The sequence below is a fragment of the Sus scrofa genome, chromosome X (genome assembly GCF_000003025.6).
Source record: "Sus scrofa isolate TJ Tabasco breed Duroc chromosome X, Sscrofa11.1, whole genome shotgun sequence".
Classification (NCBI taxonomy): Eukaryota; Metazoa; Chordata; class Mammalia; order Artiodactyla; family Suidae; genus Sus; species Sus scrofa.
The window spans coordinates 90,982,430-91,000,560 of record NC_010461.5 but is presented as its reverse complement, the minus strand read 5'-3'; the positions used below and the strand labels follow the sequence as shown (position 1 = coordinate 91,000,560).

General features: G+C 44.8%; 1 protein-coding gene across 2 annotated transcripts in view; it reads right to left on the bottom strand.

Moving 5' to 3' along the window:
• The window catches only part of PAK3 (p21 (RAC1) activated kinase 3), a 302,356-nt gene that overhangs the window by 243,771 nt on the left and 40,454 nt on the right, over nt 1-18,131 (bottom strand). The gene's annotated exons all lie outside the window — the stretch shown is intronic.

Below are 18,131 nucleotides of genomic sequence, written 5' to 3'. Positions count from 1 at the left end.
CTACATTATTTAGTTGCTAAAAACAGAACACAGTTTTATGTTGTCTTAATGAAAGCATGATTTCTAGATCCCAGAACATAATTGTCACACTGTCATCCTGCTGTTCTTTCCTGGGGTTTCTCTTTCCATTCTACATACCACATTTTAAGGGGGTCATTGAGAAAGTGGAACACCTTCAGAGGGGGGTCACGAAATTTGACAAAGGGGCTGGAAATCATCCCCTCACAGAAGTGGTTCTTGAAGGGACCAGAGACGTGGGGCATAAAAAATAGAAACATCCAGGGATATATATATGTAAGATAACCACCTGCTTTCAAATCTCAAAAGTGTTTTCCTCTGGAAGGCACGCACATCGTCTGGGTTGCTCAGGTGACAGAGCTAGGACTACTGCCACCTAGTGGTAGCAAAGAGGCAGGTTTTTCAGGAACCCTTGTCAAAGAGCTTTCTGACCTTGGGAGGGTCCTGCAAGAGGCTAAGCCGGCCGGGGTGAGGCAGTGAGTGTTATTTGAAGCCAAAGCTGGATGAACAGATGCCAGGCGGCAGAATCACATTAACCAGGTCCCTTTCAGCTCTAGGAGATCACATCCTTCTCCTATGCTCCATGTCCTCCTCTGCACCAATGAGCCCTCTCTCTGCAGTCTACAGGGCGGTGAGGACAGCCAGGCAGGAACTACTGAGGCGGCCCCCTCTTGCTTATTGCTGTCCCAGGCCTATGTGGGCAAAACCCACTGCTGAGAGTAGGGCCAAACGTCAGATATTAATCAGATCAGGTCCCTCCCTGGACAAGATCCTCCTGTGGCTTTCCAACGAGAACTCCTTATAGGTAGTGGTCATTACAATGGCCTTTATAGAACGAAACCAACGGTCCCTGTGACCTCTCTGACAACCTATCCTATTACCCTTCCCTTGTTCACTCCACTCCTGCTACATGGGCTTCTTGGTTGTTTCTTTTGTTTTGATTTTTGTTTGTTGGCTTTTTTCACTTTTGTGTGTGTTTTGTTGGCTACACTCATGGGGTGCAGAAGTTCCCAGGCCAGAAATGAAACCTAAGCCACAGCAGTAATAACACTGGATCCTTAACCGCTAGGCCACCAGGGAACTCCTCTGACTGTTTCTTCAATGCCAGGCATGCTCCTAACTTGGGGACTTTGCTCTTGCTGCTCTCTGCCTGGAATGCTCTTCCCTGACATAACTGCATGCCCCACGCCTCCACCTCCTTCACGGCTGGACTTAAAGATTAGTGACACCTTCCCTGACCTCCATCTTTAAAACTGTAGAGGAATCCCCTGGTGGCCTAGCAGGTTAAGGATCTGGCATTACCACTGCAATGGCTCCAGTCACTGCTATGGCACAGGTTCAACCCCTGGCTCGGGAACTTCTGTATGCTGAGTGCGCAGCCAAAAATGAAAAACAAAAAACAGGGAGTTCCCATCACGGCACAGCAGAAACGAATCTGACTAGGAACCATGAGGTTGCGGGCTCGATCCCTGGCCTCTCTCAGTGGGTTAAGGATCCAGTGTTGCCGTGAGCTGTGGTGTAGGTCACAGATGCAGCTCAGATCTGATGTTGCTGTGGCTGTGCCGTAGGCCGGCAGCTATAGCTCTGATTAGACCCCTAGTCTGGGAACCTCCGTATGCTGCGGGTGCGACCCTAAAAAGACAAAAAGACCAAAAAAAAAAAAATGTAGGCCGGGCAAGCTTCCTTCCCATCCCCACCCCGACTCCTTATCATTTCAGAACCCTTATCACCCTATCTTAAGATTTTTTTTATACTTTTATTTTATTTTCCTATCTTGCTCTATTGGGTTCTGAGTACCTTAGAATCAGGGATCATACATATCCTGTTTTTGGTCGAAAGTCCGCCCCTGGAACATTGGTGGCATATAGTAGGTGCTCAGTAAATACGTAATGAAATGACCACTGCAGCTCAAGTCCATGCCATTTTCTGAAGTCTTAATTTTCTCAACAAACGACGTGTCAGATTTAAGAACCAGCTCTCAAAATGATAACAAGCAGTAGTACCTTAGTAGTAAGTTCTGGGGTGATTCTGTTTCTATTTCTTAATTTCCCCAATTTTTGGTTATGTGATCATGTGACATTAATGATTACTTGGCCATGATAATTGTCATAGCTCACAGCTACCGAGTGCTTTCCACGTGCCAGGCATTGTGCTAAGCACACTACTTGGATTAATTCATTTAATCCTCACGAGAGTCCCTTTCAGTTGACCTTGCTTATTATTCCCATTTTAAAGACCAGAGAACAGAGAAACAGAGAGGCGGCATGGCTTGCCCAAGGTAACACAACTAAGAGCAGGCAGACTTCAAAGCCCGTGTTCTCACCGCCCCAACGTCAACGTAAGATGCAAATTGATGATGATAATAATGACAACTGGAGAGCCCATCGTAGCTCAGTGGTTAACGAATCCGACTGGGAACTATGAGGTTGCGGGTTCCATCCCCGGCCTCGCTCAGTGGGTTGAGGATCCAGCATTGCCGTGAGCTGTGGTGTAGGTTGCAGACGCGGCTTGGATCCTGCATTGCTGTGGCTGTGGTGTAGGCTGGCGGCTACAGCTCTGATTCGACCCCTAGCCTGGGAACCTCCATATGCCGCGGGAGCGGCCCAAGAAATGGCAAAAAGACAAAAAAAAATAATGACAACCGACATTTCTTTAGTTCTAATCATGTATTGGGCACTGTGCTAAATGTTTAAACCACATCACCTCCTTCAATGTTCAGAGTATTATGACCATGGCGCAGGACTAGGCCCTCCCGGAATGTAATCAACAGCACCCACAGCCCCACTTGAACTCTGCTTTGGTTTCATGAGACACCTGCTTTGCTCTTCTCGTCTGCATTCCAGCCAAGTGGGGAAGCAATCGTCTACCAGTCACTACTTGAACCCTCCACTCTACGTAGATTAGGCCTCCAACACACGTAATGTCAGCCCTTACCTGCGCTGCTGCCCCTTTCTAGAATGTCCTTCCTCCTTCCTCTGCCAACACAATGCTGCCAATTTTTTCCAAACGCAGCTCAAATGCAACTCCCTCCAGGAATCCTTCAGTGATCAGCCCTTTCCACCACAGTCTCTCTTATTATGCGGTCTTAATTTTCTCAACGAAAGAGGTCTTCCATGTGCCAGGCACGTGGAAAGCACTCGGTAGCTGTGAGCTATGACAATTATCATGGCCAAGTAATCATTAATGTCACATGATCACATAACCAAAAATTGGGGAAATTAAGAAACAGAAACAGAATCACCCCAGAACTTACTACTAAGGTACTACTGCTTGTTATCATTTTGAGAGCTGGTTCTTAAATCTGAAACGTCGTTTGTTGAGAAAATTAAGACTAGAAATAAGAGAGACTGTACCTTTCATTCAGCCTGCTCATCTCTGGCTTTGCAGTGCCGGCTCTCTTTCTGCTCCTTCTGCTCCTTTTTTTTCAGTTAGGCTATAGCTCATGGAGGCAGCTAGGCCCTGAGTTCCTGAGTGTGCCCTGAATTAATGGTCTGTTAGTTTGCACACAGTAGGTACTCGATAATTATTTTGCTGATTTCATGATACTCTACCCTCAGAGTTGTAAAATGTTCTCTTTTCAAACAGCTCTCAAGCATATTATCTCCCTTTTGCCTCATAGCAGTTCTGAGAGGCAAGATCTTATTTTTCTCATGTTTATAGTTAAGGAAAAAATGAAGGCCAGGAGTTCCCGTCATGGCTCAGCGGTTAAGGAACCCGACTAGTATCCATGAGGACAAGGGTTCAAACCCTGGCCTCGCTTGGTGGGTTAAGGATCTGGCATTGCTGTGAGCTGTGGTGTAGGTTGCAGAAGAGGCTCAGATCTCGCTTTGCTGTGGCTGTGGGGTAGGCCGGCAGCCGTAGCTCCCATTGGACCCCTAGCCTGGGAGCCTCCATATGCCGCAGGTGCAGCCCTAAAAAGACAAAAAAAAAAAAAAAAAAAAAAAATTGAAGGCCAGAGAGGTTAAGTAAGTTGTCTCAAGTTACAGAGCTGAGAATTTAGCCCAGCCCTCCAGATTTGGAGCCCCAGATTCTTCACCGTAGACCACACAGATTCTACTGGAAGGTACCGCTGGCTGGGAGCAGTGCTAATAATATTCCTATAAAGACCTTCTCTTGATTCTATCACTGGAGCAAAAGCAATAAAGAGCGCCAAGAGGCAATATCCACGGTTGAGATTGGGAAGGCAGGTAAATTTATACACTCGGGGGTGAGAAGTGCCTGGGGCTTATCAGATGCGTGGTGATGACTGTGTTATATCCTCTGTGAGGAGGGCACTTGGGACTAAACTGAATGCTTTCCCCTGCCCTGCGCAGAGTAGCTCAACCCTTAGCAGAAGAGAGGCAGCCCAGCAGGCACAGGGCGAATGTGAGAGAGGGCCAGACAAGAAAGCTGGGCTCAAGATCCACTCCCGCTGCCAGCTAGCTGTGTGACCATGGGGAAGGTACCTAACCTCTCTGAGACTGCACTTTCTCACTAGAAGATATCAGCTGACAAGGCCTCTCGCACCCCCTACAGTCCACAAATCTCTGACAGAGGTGACAAATTGGTGATCCACAGACCAAATATGGTCCATGAATGTATTTCTTTGGCCCAAATAGTGCTTATTTTTTTTTTTTTTATCCAGTAGACAACGCTTTAAAATCAGAAGATTTCCCAGATCTCTAGAAAAACCAGAAGACCTAGCAACATTTAAAAATTGGAGGTTGGGGAGTTCCTGTCGTAGTTCCCAGCTTAGCGAACCCGATTAGCATCCATGAGGATGAGGGTTCGATCCCTGGCCTCGCTCAATGGGTTGAGGATCCGGCATTGTCATGAGCTGTGGTATGGGTGGCAGACCGGGCTTGGATCCCGTGTTGCTGTGGCTGTGGCATAGGCCGGCAGCTACAGCTCCGAATGAACTCCTAGCCTGGGAACCTCCATATGCCACGGGTGCAGCCCTAAAAAAGACAATAAATAAATAAATAAATAAATAAATAAATAAATAAATAAAAATAAAAATTGGAGGTTGGGATTAACACATGCACACTACTATATATAAAATAGATAATCAAGAAGGACCTACTGTATAGTACAGGGAACACTATTCTATACTCTATATTAACCTATATGGAAAAAGAATCTAAAAAAGAATGGATATCTGTGTATGTATAACTGAATCACTTTGCTGTACACCTGAAACTAGCTCAGCATTGTAAACCAAGTATACGCCAATATAAAATAAAAATGAAACTTAGAAAAAATTAGAAGACTTCACACAAAGTGAAGGCTTCCAATCTTTCTAGAAAAAAAATGATGTGGACAATGGGATTATTTCTGTCATCTGTTTATCCCTTGCAGTATAGTATGTTGGGTTGTGATAAGCAGCAGAAGGAAGATATTAAGGAGAGAGGGAGTTCTGAAGTAGTAGGCGTAGCAGATCCTGCAAAGCCTACAGTTGATAGAAGGTGATCTAAGAAAGCATCACTGCCCCCCATCAAAAAATGGGCAGAAGATCTAAACAGACAGTTCTCCAAAGAAGACATACAGATGGACAAAAAACACAGGAAAAGATGTTCACCATCACTCATTATTAGAGAAATGCAAATCGAAACCACTGTGAGGTACCACCTTACACCAGCCAGAATGGCCATCCTCAAAAAGTCTACAAACAAGAAGTGCTGGAGAGGGTGTGGAGAAAAAGGAAGCCTATCACACTGTTGGTGGGAATGTAAATTGGTGCAACCACTATGGAAAACAGTATGGAGATTCCTCAAAAAACTAAAAATAGAACCACCATTGGATCCAGCAATCCCACTCCTGGGCATCTATCCAGAGAAAACCATAACTCAAAAAGATACTTGTACCCCAATGTTCACTGCAGCACTCTATACAATAGCCAAGACATGGAAACAACCTAAATGTCCATCGACAGAGGAGTGGATCAAGAAGATGTGGTACATACACACAATGGAATATTACTCAGCCATTAAAAGGAAAGAAATAATGGCATGTTTAGCAACATGGATGGACCTAGAAATTATCATTCTAAGTGAAGTTAGTCAGACGGTGAGACACCAACCTCATATGCTATCACTTATATGTGGAATCTAAAACAAGGACACAATGAACTTCTTTGCAGAACAGATACTGACTCAAAGATTTAGAAAAATTTATGGTTTCCAAATGAGACAGGTTGAGGGGGGGTGGGCTGGGGGTTTGGGATGGAAATGCTATAAAATTGGGTTGTGATGATCATTGTACAACTATAAATGTAATAAAGTTCATTGAATAATTAAAAAAAAAAGAAAGCATCACTGCCAAGGTGGGGCTACTCCCTCAATCACAATGTGCTGGAGTCCGGGAGTGGCTGCTCCCTTTAGATGGGGCTCATGGGAGAAAGGTTTAGGGATGCTAATACCCTCAACATAGCAAATGAGGAGTGAAAGATACTGATGTTGGTCCAGGTGAATTTCACAAAGGCAACACAAGAGTTTCAAATGGTAAAATAAGTATCAAAGTCTGAAAGAAGGCGCAGAGGGAACTCTGTGTACAAAGCAGCTCACTAACCCAGAGCAACTGAACACCCCAATCCACCCAGATGCATTTTCCATCTAACAGGGGTCAAGGCAATTAGCCTGGTACCTGTAGCAATCCCCCTACCTTGCCCTTACATCTCAGGCCAGAGCCATTACACGGTATTGGGACTCAGTCTAATTAGAGAACAGCCAACTCTGTCAACCCAAGCACAGCCTGGGAGAGATGGGGAGGGGAGAAATGGATCCTGCTCCATTCTCTTGTTGGCCATTTCTTGTCTGGGCTGGTGATTTCTGAAATGATTTCTCTGGATACTAGTGTCTCCAAATGGAAGATTGTATCCTCTAGTGTATTTCCAACATTTTGGACTATGATCTACAGTAAGAAACACATTTGTCATCCACATAACACATATTACTGGATACAACAAACATGTCATGAAGCAATACTTAGCCTTACTGTGTGTGTGGTGCACACAGCTATTTCCTAGTCCATTCCTTTTTAATTTTTTTTCTTTATGGCTGCACCCGTGGCATATGGAAGTTCCCAGGCTAGGGGTCGAATTGGAGCTGCAGCTGCTGGCCTATGCCACAGCCACAGCAACTCCAGATCTGAGCCTCATCTGTGATCCATACCATGGCCTTCAGTAACACCAGATCCTTAACCCACTGAGCAAGACCAGGGATCAAACCTGCATCCTCATGGATACTAGTCCTGTTCTTAACCCACTGAGCCCCACCAGGAACTCCTTAAAAATTTTGTTTTAATCCTGGCCCCGACCCACTTAATTGATTTTCTGAGCAGTAGGTCATAATTGGCAGCTTGAAAAACACTGCTCTAAACAAATGATTCCCAAATCTGGCCCCATATCAGAGAATCCCTTGGAATCCTTGTTCAATACATATCCTTGTGCTCTATCCCAAATCTATGGGATCAGAGTTTCTTCAGGGTGAGGCTCAGGAATTTATATTTTTTACCAAGGACTAGCCATGTGCTGGCATGAAGGAATCACAGTTGTCCTTAGAACACGAAAGCAAATGAGATCAGTAACAGTCATTATTATCAAATGCCTACTTCACACCAGTGCTGCAGGAACAAGAGCTTTCCATTCACTGACTCAATTCTCACAACAAGCCCACTTTATAGATGAGGAGACTGAGGCTCAGAGAGCTTCTGAAAGTCAGAGGGAGGTTAAGGACGGGGTGGGGCTGTGACTCAGGAGGGCTCTGTCCCCACCCTTACGGACCCTTCTGACCCTCCCCACTTTGTAGTTCCAGAGACCTTGGCTCTGTCCTAGATGTTCTTATACCAATCCAACTTCAGGGTCCAAACACCGGGGGCAAGGAGCAGACATAAAACAACAAGAATGCTCTGTACTTATATGGCGTTTGGCTGGTTCCAAAGCATATGTGTGTTTATTTTCTCCAGATTTATGCCTTTCAGATATCCAGGGAGGCAGAAGAGGATTTAAAAAGAGAGATCCAAAGAGGGGAAGTGACTTACCCAAGGTCTCACAGCAAGTTCGGAGCCAAGCTGTCCACTCTGACTTCCCCAGGCAGGATCTACTACGGTACTTGGGCTGGTTTTTTCCCGAGTTCCCAGCTCCACCCCCTTGCAAGTCTCTCCCCCTTTAAGGCAGAAGAGGAAGGACAGCTGGTGCTTTCTGCCTCCCTCACTCCCTCCAGGATTTACCATGAGCTTCTGAAATGAGCACACTCTGTATACACACTGCCTGAGGGACTGGTTGCCCCCAACCTCCTCCACAGGGGTGGACGGGGGATTGGCTGCATTTCTATTTTTGCCGTGCAATTTGTTAAAAAAGAAAAAAAAAAAAGATCTGCACTGTACTTCAAAGAAAAATAATGGATTCCATGATGAAAGGAAAAGGCACCATCCCTCCCACGGAGGTTAAATGCCACCAGCCACGAGCGAAGCAGTGTTTGGAAGTCTCTGCCAAGCAAACTGCTGTGAGCCCACCGAAAACCTAGGTGGTGGATTGCACCAGTCTTTGCCATGGCAGAAAGGGGCTGGAGGAATGAATGACCTCCCTTTAGCCTCCTTGGCTGAGGCCCTCCCTCTTCTGAGAACATCCCCTCTGTTCCTGCCACAGAGAGGGGTGTTGTTTGCAATATGTATGTATCTATGTGACAAACGACTAGCTATTTATCAAACACTGTATCAATTCTAACATTTTTCTTCACCCCTCCCCCTTCACAAGGGAGGTTGTTCCATTTCTGTCCTTAACAGCTCCTGAGGATAATCTAACACACACACACACACACACACACACACACACACACACACACACACACACACACACACACACACGGTGAAAATAAAAGCAAGCCATTCTTTTCTTAGCCTCAGTCTCCCCATCTATAGAAGTTGATCCAAATGGTCTGTTAGGTCCTTTCTCTAGTTCTAGGATTCTGACAAAATATGTAGCGAAAGCCCCACACATAGCTCACGAATTTGTGACCCTGGTTCTGAGCAGGAAGAGGCAAACTGACTTCAAATTATCTTTTAAACATTCGTCTTGAATTCGAGTTGTGGCTCAGTGCCTAATGAACCCGACTACTATCCATGAGGATGCAGGTTTGATTCCTGGCCTTGCTCAGTGGGTTAAGGATCTGGTGTAGCCGAGAGCTATGGTGTAGGTCGAAGATGCGGTTCCATGGATCTTGCATCGCTGTGGCTGTGGCGTAGGCTGGTAGCTACAGCTCCAATTCAACCCCTAGCCTGGGAACCTCTCTATGCCACGGGTTCGGACCTAAAAAGACAAAAATAAATGAATAAATAAACACTGGTGTTTTGTTAAGGGAGTCCAGAAAGCGGGATAGGTGTTCCCTGGCAGCTCAGAAGGTTAAGGATGCAGTGTTGTCATTGCTGTGGCTTGGGTTTGATTCCTGGCCTGGGAATTTCTGCATGCCACAGGAGCCACCAAAAAAAAAAAAAAGTGAGATAAGAAAAAAGAAACATTTCTATTATGCCATGAGCAGGCCAACATCCTAAGGAGGAGGATCACTCTGCTTTTTCTCTCTCTTGCTTTATTTTGTATTCTCTTTTTGCATAGTCAGGGCTGCAAAACCTGCCTAGTCAGTTGCCTCTTCCCGTGTGTCAATTTCTCATCCCCTGCGGAGGTGTGGGGTGCAATCCAGTCCTGTAATAGCTGAGGTTTCAGCCCTGTAGAGCTTCAAGCTAATGCCATTCTCGTGTCAGTGGAAGTTCTCCACTTGATGTCAGAAAAATTGGAAGAGGTGTTAAATTTGCTTTGTGACTGCAACTCCCTCTGAGTTTGCTGAGGCTGGCTTAGATTTGATGGTTTTAGAGATTTCAATATCAAGAAAGTATAAAATCGCTCAGCTTTTTAATATATATTGTCAATCACCAAAGTGGCTCCATCCCCGTGGGGACACTAACATAGCACATGCCCACCTTGTTCCTGCTTTCCGGGGCTGGGTTCAAGACGATAAGATTGCACAGCGGAGACCCTCCCAGGGCATTTCCAAAAAAAAAAAAAAAAAAAAAAAAACCCAAGGAAATGAGAGGATGCTCACCCTTCCACCATACAGCTGAGAGATTTCATTCAAACTGCCTGCACTTGAATCAAGTTACTGAATCTCGTGGGTCTCAGTTTGCTCGGCGTCGAATGGGAATAACCGTATGAGATATTATTATCTCATATGGTTATTGTGGAGAGTAAATGAGTAAAGTGCCTACCGCAACGCCCACTGCATGCTAGTACCTCAGTACCTGCGGGGTTTGCTATTATTCCTCCTGGCCAAACCAGTCTTTCAGCTTTCTGATATGTGAGCAGCCTGCATTTCCTGGCCATCTCATCTCACCAGAGGATCTTAAAGCTCACCAGCAATGTTGCTGAGCTGAGGTAGTGCTTGGAGCCATTGGGCTAGGTCGAAGTTGCCCATTTTCCTGTTCCTGATCTGTTATTTATTCACGCTGCAAATATGTATTGACCATCTATTACATGGCAGGTGCTGTACTAGTGAGCAAGATAAAGTCCTTGCTTAATAGAGTTAAGGCTCTAGAAGCGGGCGGGGTGTGTGTGTGAGGTACATGGACAAGAAATACAATGAAATACAAAGAAATACAAGAAAAACAGGGATGAGCTTGCCTGCTGTTCCAGGGACCTAAAGTCAGTGTGGCTGGGGTTGGGGTTGGGGTGTGGGAGAGAGTGCTATGAGATGCGGCTGCAGAGCAACGCAGGGGCCAGATCATTCAAGCCTTAGGGGCCACGTAACGAGTTTTACCTTCATCCTAAGAACAGTAGGCAATAAATGGATGGTTTTAGCAAAGGATCGATATACACCAACGTTTAAATTCTTGCTGATGGCTGTCTGGCTCTGACATTGGAGGAGGAGGGGGAAGGCTGCCACCCTCTGATACAGTTTGTGGGGATTACAAAAAAAGACACCCCTTCCTCAAGTCAAGAACACAAAACTTAGGAGTTTCCGTCGTGGCGCAGTGGTTAGCGAATCCGACTAGGAACCATGAGCTTGCAGGTTCGATCCCTGGCCTTGCTCAGTGGGTTAAGGATCTGGCGTTGCCGTGAGCTGTGGTGTAGGTCGCAGACATGGCTCGGATCCCGCGTTGCTGTGGCCCAGGCGTAGGCCGGTGGCTACAGCTCCGATCCAGCCCCTAGCCTGGAAACCTTCATATGCCGTGGAAGCGGCCCTAGAAAAGGCAAAAAGACAAAAAAAAAAAAAAAAAACCCACAAAACTTAGGCTATAACCTAAGCCACTTTTAAGTCCTACCCAAGGGAGTCTGCCAGAGTCCTGGCAGGCAGCAGCCTTGGCTGCGTGCGCCCCCATTCTTCTTACTTATGCATTTCTTGTTACTGGAAAAATGTACCATCAACGGCGCTTTGCCCCCCACTGTTCCACCACCTCCCCCCAAGGTGAGGCAACTGCAGGTGGGAGAGATGGGAATTAAGAATGTGAGAGCAATGGGTGGCGAGTGAGAGAAGTGCATGCAGGAGGCATCCAGGGTTTGGGCTGGACAGAGACCACTTCCATGAGCCACTAAATGTGTGTCTGTGTGAGTGTACTCGCACCCATGCATGCACACACTCCAGGGTCTGTACAAGACCACATGTACCGGTGCAGGTTTATGTAGGAGCAGGCCCTGTTCCTCTGCTCTCAGGCTTAAAGCCAAGAAGCCCAGAATGCCTGCACCCATCTGTATCCTCTTATGTAAGTTGGTAAGCATCTATGATAAAAATGGCACACCCGGAGCTATGGTGCCCTTGTGCAGTACACAACCTGAACGTCCATGCATGGCAGCCCTTGGCAGCAAGAGTCTAAAGCAAGCAAACCAGTTAGGAGGCTGTTGGAGCAGACCCAGAGAAAGAGGATGGAGGCTCATCCTAGGTAAGGGCCGAGGAGGCAGCGAGAAGAGGGCAAATTCCGGATATATCTTGAAGGTAGGTCAGCAGGATTTGCTGAATGGCTCGGATGTGACATATAAGAGAACAAGAGGAATTCAAGATAATGACTAGAAGTTTGACTTGAGTGACCAGGTAAATGTCAGTGCCATTTACTATGTGGGAGTGACAGGAAGAGGAACATGGCAAGAGAAAAATCACAAGTCCTGCTTTGGGCAGTTTGCATTGACTCCAGCTGCCCACCTAAGCGGCTGATCTATCAGTTTCTGTATCTTTTTTTTTTTTTTTTTTTTTTTTTTGTCTTTTTGCCATTTCCAGGGCCGCTCCCACGGCATATGGAGGTTCCCAGGCTAGGGGTCGAATCGGAGCTGTAGCCACCAGCCTACGCCAGAGTCAGAGCAACTCGGGATCCGAGCCACATCTGTAACCTACACCACAGCTCACGGCAACGCCGGATTGTTAACCCAGTGAGCAAGGCCAGGGATCGAACCTGCAACCTTATGGTTCCTAGTCAGATTCAATAACCACTGCGCCACGACGGGAACTCCCAGTTTCTGTATCTTAAAGCTCCTTCCCACTGAGGATCTCAAAGTACAAGGAGCCTCTGGAAAATGGGTAATCTCTGAGACTTATCTTTGGCTCACCAGGTTTCTTTTTGTGCTTCATTTGGGCCGAGATGAAATCATGATTTCAGTTTGTTCCTACCCATTTCTCAAGATTCTTCATTTATTTAAAGGATCCTGGTACCTTTCAATCAATATATTTCTCTCTTGCACACACACACACACACACACACACACACACACACACACCCCATTTCCCAATGTCCCTTTTGTCTGAGACTGCTCTTTGTCAAAACCCGAAAATCCTCTGCTTTGGGAAGTATGCCTTCATTCCAAGAAAGGGACTCTCCATCTGCTGCTGCCAAGAAGCAGCCCAGGGCCCCCCACTGCTTCTCCCCCGTGTAGGAAAAAGGTACTTGTACCATGGAGCAGAGCCAAGTGAGCTGAGAAAACAAGCCAAGCATTGAGAAATTAAAGTAATGCTGACTGGGGCCGGGGGGCGCGCACGCCGGGGGGGGGCGGTGGTTAATCAGGAAATCTTAAGGTCACTGCCATCTCTTTGATTGCATTAATATCTACTAGCAAAAGACCACAGATTGATTAGTGCTACAGCGGGGCGGGGCGGGGGGGGGGATGATTAAGCTGGAAGTGTACTGTGTATTGCCCAGAACTGCATCTTCCATAGGGTGAATTAATGCCAGCATATGAAGCCAGATGTCATCATTCCGAGGCCACCCACTTGCTCCCTAGACACATATCAGCCATCTAGGCACTGAACACCTTTCCTTAAATTGGCCCTTTGTACAGAGTGCCCATCCATGACGCTAGATCATATCACACTATCCCTTTCCTCCAAATGTGGCTTTTCGGGGACCGCTTAGGGAAGGTTTCGGAGGAATGAATTATTCATGATGATCCAGGTGAGTCTTTGGGGCCTGCCCTTGCTCCACCAGCTCTGTCTCTTACTTCCTAGGGCTCCTTGTACCTTGCTCTTAATTTGCCCATAAAGCCAGAAGAGCAAAGGAGCCCATCTTTTTCAGCAACAGGATATGGACCTGCCTTCCATAAGCAGAAGATGCCATGCAGGAGTACCCTGGCCTCATTCCAGCTAGCAAAGCCCAGTGAACTGAACTACTCGGGCCTTTGAAGAGAAGGCTACTTAAGGCAGACCAGCACATAGAAGGAAACATCGATCAATACCATTTGTAGCTCCTCCCTGTCCCGCTTCCAACCACGTGGCAAGCCATGGGCTAAGGGCTTGAGAGACATTGGCTTATGCGGTCCTCACAGGCAGGCAGCTATGATGAGCATCGTCATTTCATAGTTGAAAAAAAAAATGACGCTCAGAGACATGAAGGGAGTTGTTTGACATCTCACGGCTACAAGTGAGCAAAGTCAGGATTTCCAACCCATACCTGTCTGATTTCAAAGCAAGTTGTCATAACCCAGGGAGTGTGCCAAGCTGGACCCAGAAACATCCCTCTATGTCCTGCCTTTCTTCCCATCACCACAGATGTATCCAACATAGGGTGATGACTCCCAAATCTCTGGCTCTAGCCTTGGCCTGTCTATTCAGCGTAACCAACACCCTTCTACCGGCTGGTTTCTTTCTTTTTCTTTTTCTTTTTTTTTTTTTTTTTTTTTTTTTTTGGTCTTTTTGCCATTTCTTGGGCCGCTCTTGCAGCATATGGAGGTTCCCAGGCTAGGGGTCTAATTGGAGCTGTAGCCACCAGCCTACACCAGAGCCACAGTAACGTGGGATCCGAGCCGAGTCCGCAACCTACACCACAGCTCACAGCAACACCGGATCGTTAACCCACTGAGCGAGGCCAGGGATTGAACCCACAACCTCATGGTTCCTAGTCAGATTCGCTAACCACTGCGCCACGACGGAAACTCCAACCGGCTGGTTTCTTTCTGCTCATGTCCCCTGTTCACTCGGAGTCAACATGCCTAAAATTTATTTTTTCTCTTTCAACCAGTTGTCCATGGAGATTCGCTGCTGTCGTTGGATGTCAATTCCCAGGCTTCTAACTTTGGGGACATCCTCAATGCTTGTCTCTCTGACCACATCCTGCCAGGCACCAGATCCTGGTGATTTTTCTCTCTATAACGTTTCTTGAGTTTTTCTTCCATTTCAAATGCTTCTTACACGCCTTTTGATTCAAACACACTCACATTGATAATCTCACATTTCTATGGGTCAGAAGCCCATATACTCTTCAGACTCCTCAAATGTTAGTGTTTTCCAACATTTGCTTCACTCTTTTCTCTCTTTCTGCACATGTTTATATTCATACACCCTATTATTTTTTTCTGAACCATCTGAGAGTATGTTGCAGGCACGATGCCCCTTTATCTCTAAATACTTCAGTATGTATTTCCTAACAATACCCAAAAACAAAAATATAAGGACATTCTCTTACATAGCCATAGTATAATTATTAAAATATGGAAATTAATATTGATATAACACTAAAAATATTTCTTTCAAATTTCATCAATTATCTCAATAACATCCTTTAGAACAAAAAACCAAAATTGATCTGGTATAGGACCCCAACATGGAGCAAACTTTGCATTTAGTTATCATGTCTCTTTAACATCCTATAACTGGAAACAATCTCTCTGTCTTCAATGTCTTTTGTGACCATGACCTATATGAAAAATATATATTGGACTGTGGTGTGGTTCTTTTGTCTTTTTTTTTTTTTTTTTTTTTTTTTGCCTTTTCTAGGGCTGCTCCCACGGCATATGGAGGTTCCCAGGCTATGGGTCTCATCGGAGCTGTAGCCACCGGCCTACACCACAGCCATAGCAACACCAGATCCCAGCCGCATCTTCGACCTACACCACAGCTCACGGCAACGCCGGATCCCCAACCCACTGAGTGAGGCCAGGGATCGAACCCACAACCTCATGGTTCCTAGTCGGATTCCTTAACCACTGCACCATGACAGGAACTCCTGGACTGTGATTTTTTTTAATACACTTTCTCTCACAGCAGACAGAAGAACTGAATATTCCATAGCTTCCTAACCATAGAATCACAGAACATGGAAGGAACCTAAAATGAACTACTTATTCTTCTAGGTCCCAAGCTGTTTTTAGGCACTCCTCAAAATTGTGGCCACATTATTTACCCAACATTTTTCTTTAAATTAGTTCACTCTGGAGTTCCCAGGTGCCTCAGCCAGTTAAGGATCCGGTGTTGTCACTGCTGTGGCTCACACCACTGCTGTGATGCCAGTTCAATCCCTGGCCCAGGAACTTCTGCATGCCATGGGAAAGGCCAAAAATAAACAATAAAATAAAATAAAATAACTCACTCTTTAAACTTCATTTCTGTGGTAAACAAAATTCTAAGTATGATCCTCAATGACCCTTGCTCTTGTATAATCTCCCCTGAGTGTGGGTGGAACTATCGATTTGATGAGAAATCACTCCAATGATTATATTACATTATATGGCAAAATGGAGATTATCTGGATGGGCCTAATCTAATCACACAAACTCTTTAATAGAACAGAGTTTTCTCTGGCAAGTAAGCAGAAGAGAAAGTCAGAAAGATTTGAAGCATGCCAGGTTGCTCAGTCACTGACTTTGGAGACGGAGGGGGCCATGTAAGAAGGAATGTGGGTGGCCTCTAGGAGCAGAGAGTGACACCTGGCTGACAACCAGCAGCAAGGAAATGGGGACTTCAAACATACCCCCGAGGAACTAAATTCTGCCAAAAACCTCTATGAGCTTGGAAGTTGAGTCATCCACAGACTCTCTAGATAACAGCCCGGCCAGCCTGACATCTCGAACAGAAAACCCTGTCAAGTCTACTAGGACTTCTAACTTAGAGAACAGAATGAAAATGAACATACAACAGGCTACATTGAAAATTCAAAGTATCAACAGCCTACACAAGAAAATGATATGACCATATCAACTGATGGAAGAAAGCATTCCACAAAATCCAACACCCATTCATAATTTTTAAAAAAACCCTCTGTACTCGCATCTACAGCACATATACTAAAATTGGAATGATACGCGAAAGATTAACATGGACCCTGTGCAAGGATGACATGTAAATTTCATGAAGTGTTCCATATTTTTACACTGCTGTATATAAAATAGATAGGTAACAAGGGCCTATTGTATAGAACAGGGAAATCTACTCAATATTCTGTAATAACCTATATGGGAAAAGAATCCAAAAAAGAATGGATATATATATATATATATATATATATATATATGAATTGCTTTGCTGTATACCTGAAACTAACACAACATTGTAAATCAACTATACTCCAATAAAATGTATTTTAAAAAATTAAAAATGAAAGGATTTCCTTCATGGGGGGAAAAAAACTCTCAGAAAAACTAGGAATAGAGGGGGAATTTCCTAGACTCGATAGAGAACATCTAGAAAAAAGCAAAAATAAACAAGACCCCCACAGCTAGCAAATTGAACTAAGCAATATTTTAAAAGGATTATATACCATGACCAACTGGGATTTATTCCAGGAGTGCAGAGTTGGCTTAACATCCAAAAACCAATTAATGTAATTCAATAGAATTACACTTTAATAGAATAGAGGACAAAAACCACAGGTTTATCTCCATAGATAAAGAAAAATGCATTTGACAAAGTTTAATACCCCTTTATCATAAAATATTCAACAAACTACAAATATAAGGGAACTTCCTCAACCTAGTAAGGAGCGTCTATGAAAAACCCGCAGCTAATATCATACTTAATGGTGAAAGAGTAAAAGCTTTCCCACTAAGATTAGGAACAAACCAAGGATGTCTGCCCTCGCCATTTACATTCACCATTGTACTGGAGGTTCTAGTCAGGGCAATTAGGCAAGAGAATGAAATAAAAGGCCTCCTGAATGGAAAGGAAGAAGTAAAATGATAATCACAGATGACACAATCTATATCCAGAAAATCCTATGGAATTCACTAAAAACCAATTAAAACTAGTAAGTTCAGCAAGGTTGCAAGATACAAAACATAAGTTTCACTTCTACACGGTAGCAATAGAAGGCCAAAACAAAATTAATAAATCAATTTCATGTATGATGGCACCAAAAATAATAAAATATTTATGAATTTAACAAATTAAGTACAAAACTTAGAGTCTGTACAATATAAAACTTGGTTGAAAGAAATTAAAGAAGACCTACATATATGGAACCTAACCCTAATAAAAGGAAGACGTCCTATGTTCATGGATTGAGAGATACACACACACTGGAGTTCCCATCATGGCTCAGCAGGAGCGAATCTGACTAGCATCCATGAGAACATGGGTTCAATCCCTGGCCTTGCTCAGTAGGTTAAGGATCTGGCGTTGCTGTGAGCTGTGGTGTAGGTCACAGACATAGCTCAGATCTGGTGTTGCCGTGGCTGTGGCATAGGCCAGTAGCTGTAGCTCTGATCGGACCCTTAGCCTGGGAACCTCCACATGCCACAGGTGTGGCCCTAAAAATAAACAAAAAAAAAAAAAAAAGAAAGAAAGATACACACACACACACACACACATTTATGGAATAGAATAGAATCGAGAATCCAAAAATAAACCCTCACATTTAAGACCAATTGATTTTCAACATGCATGCCATGAAATTCCAAT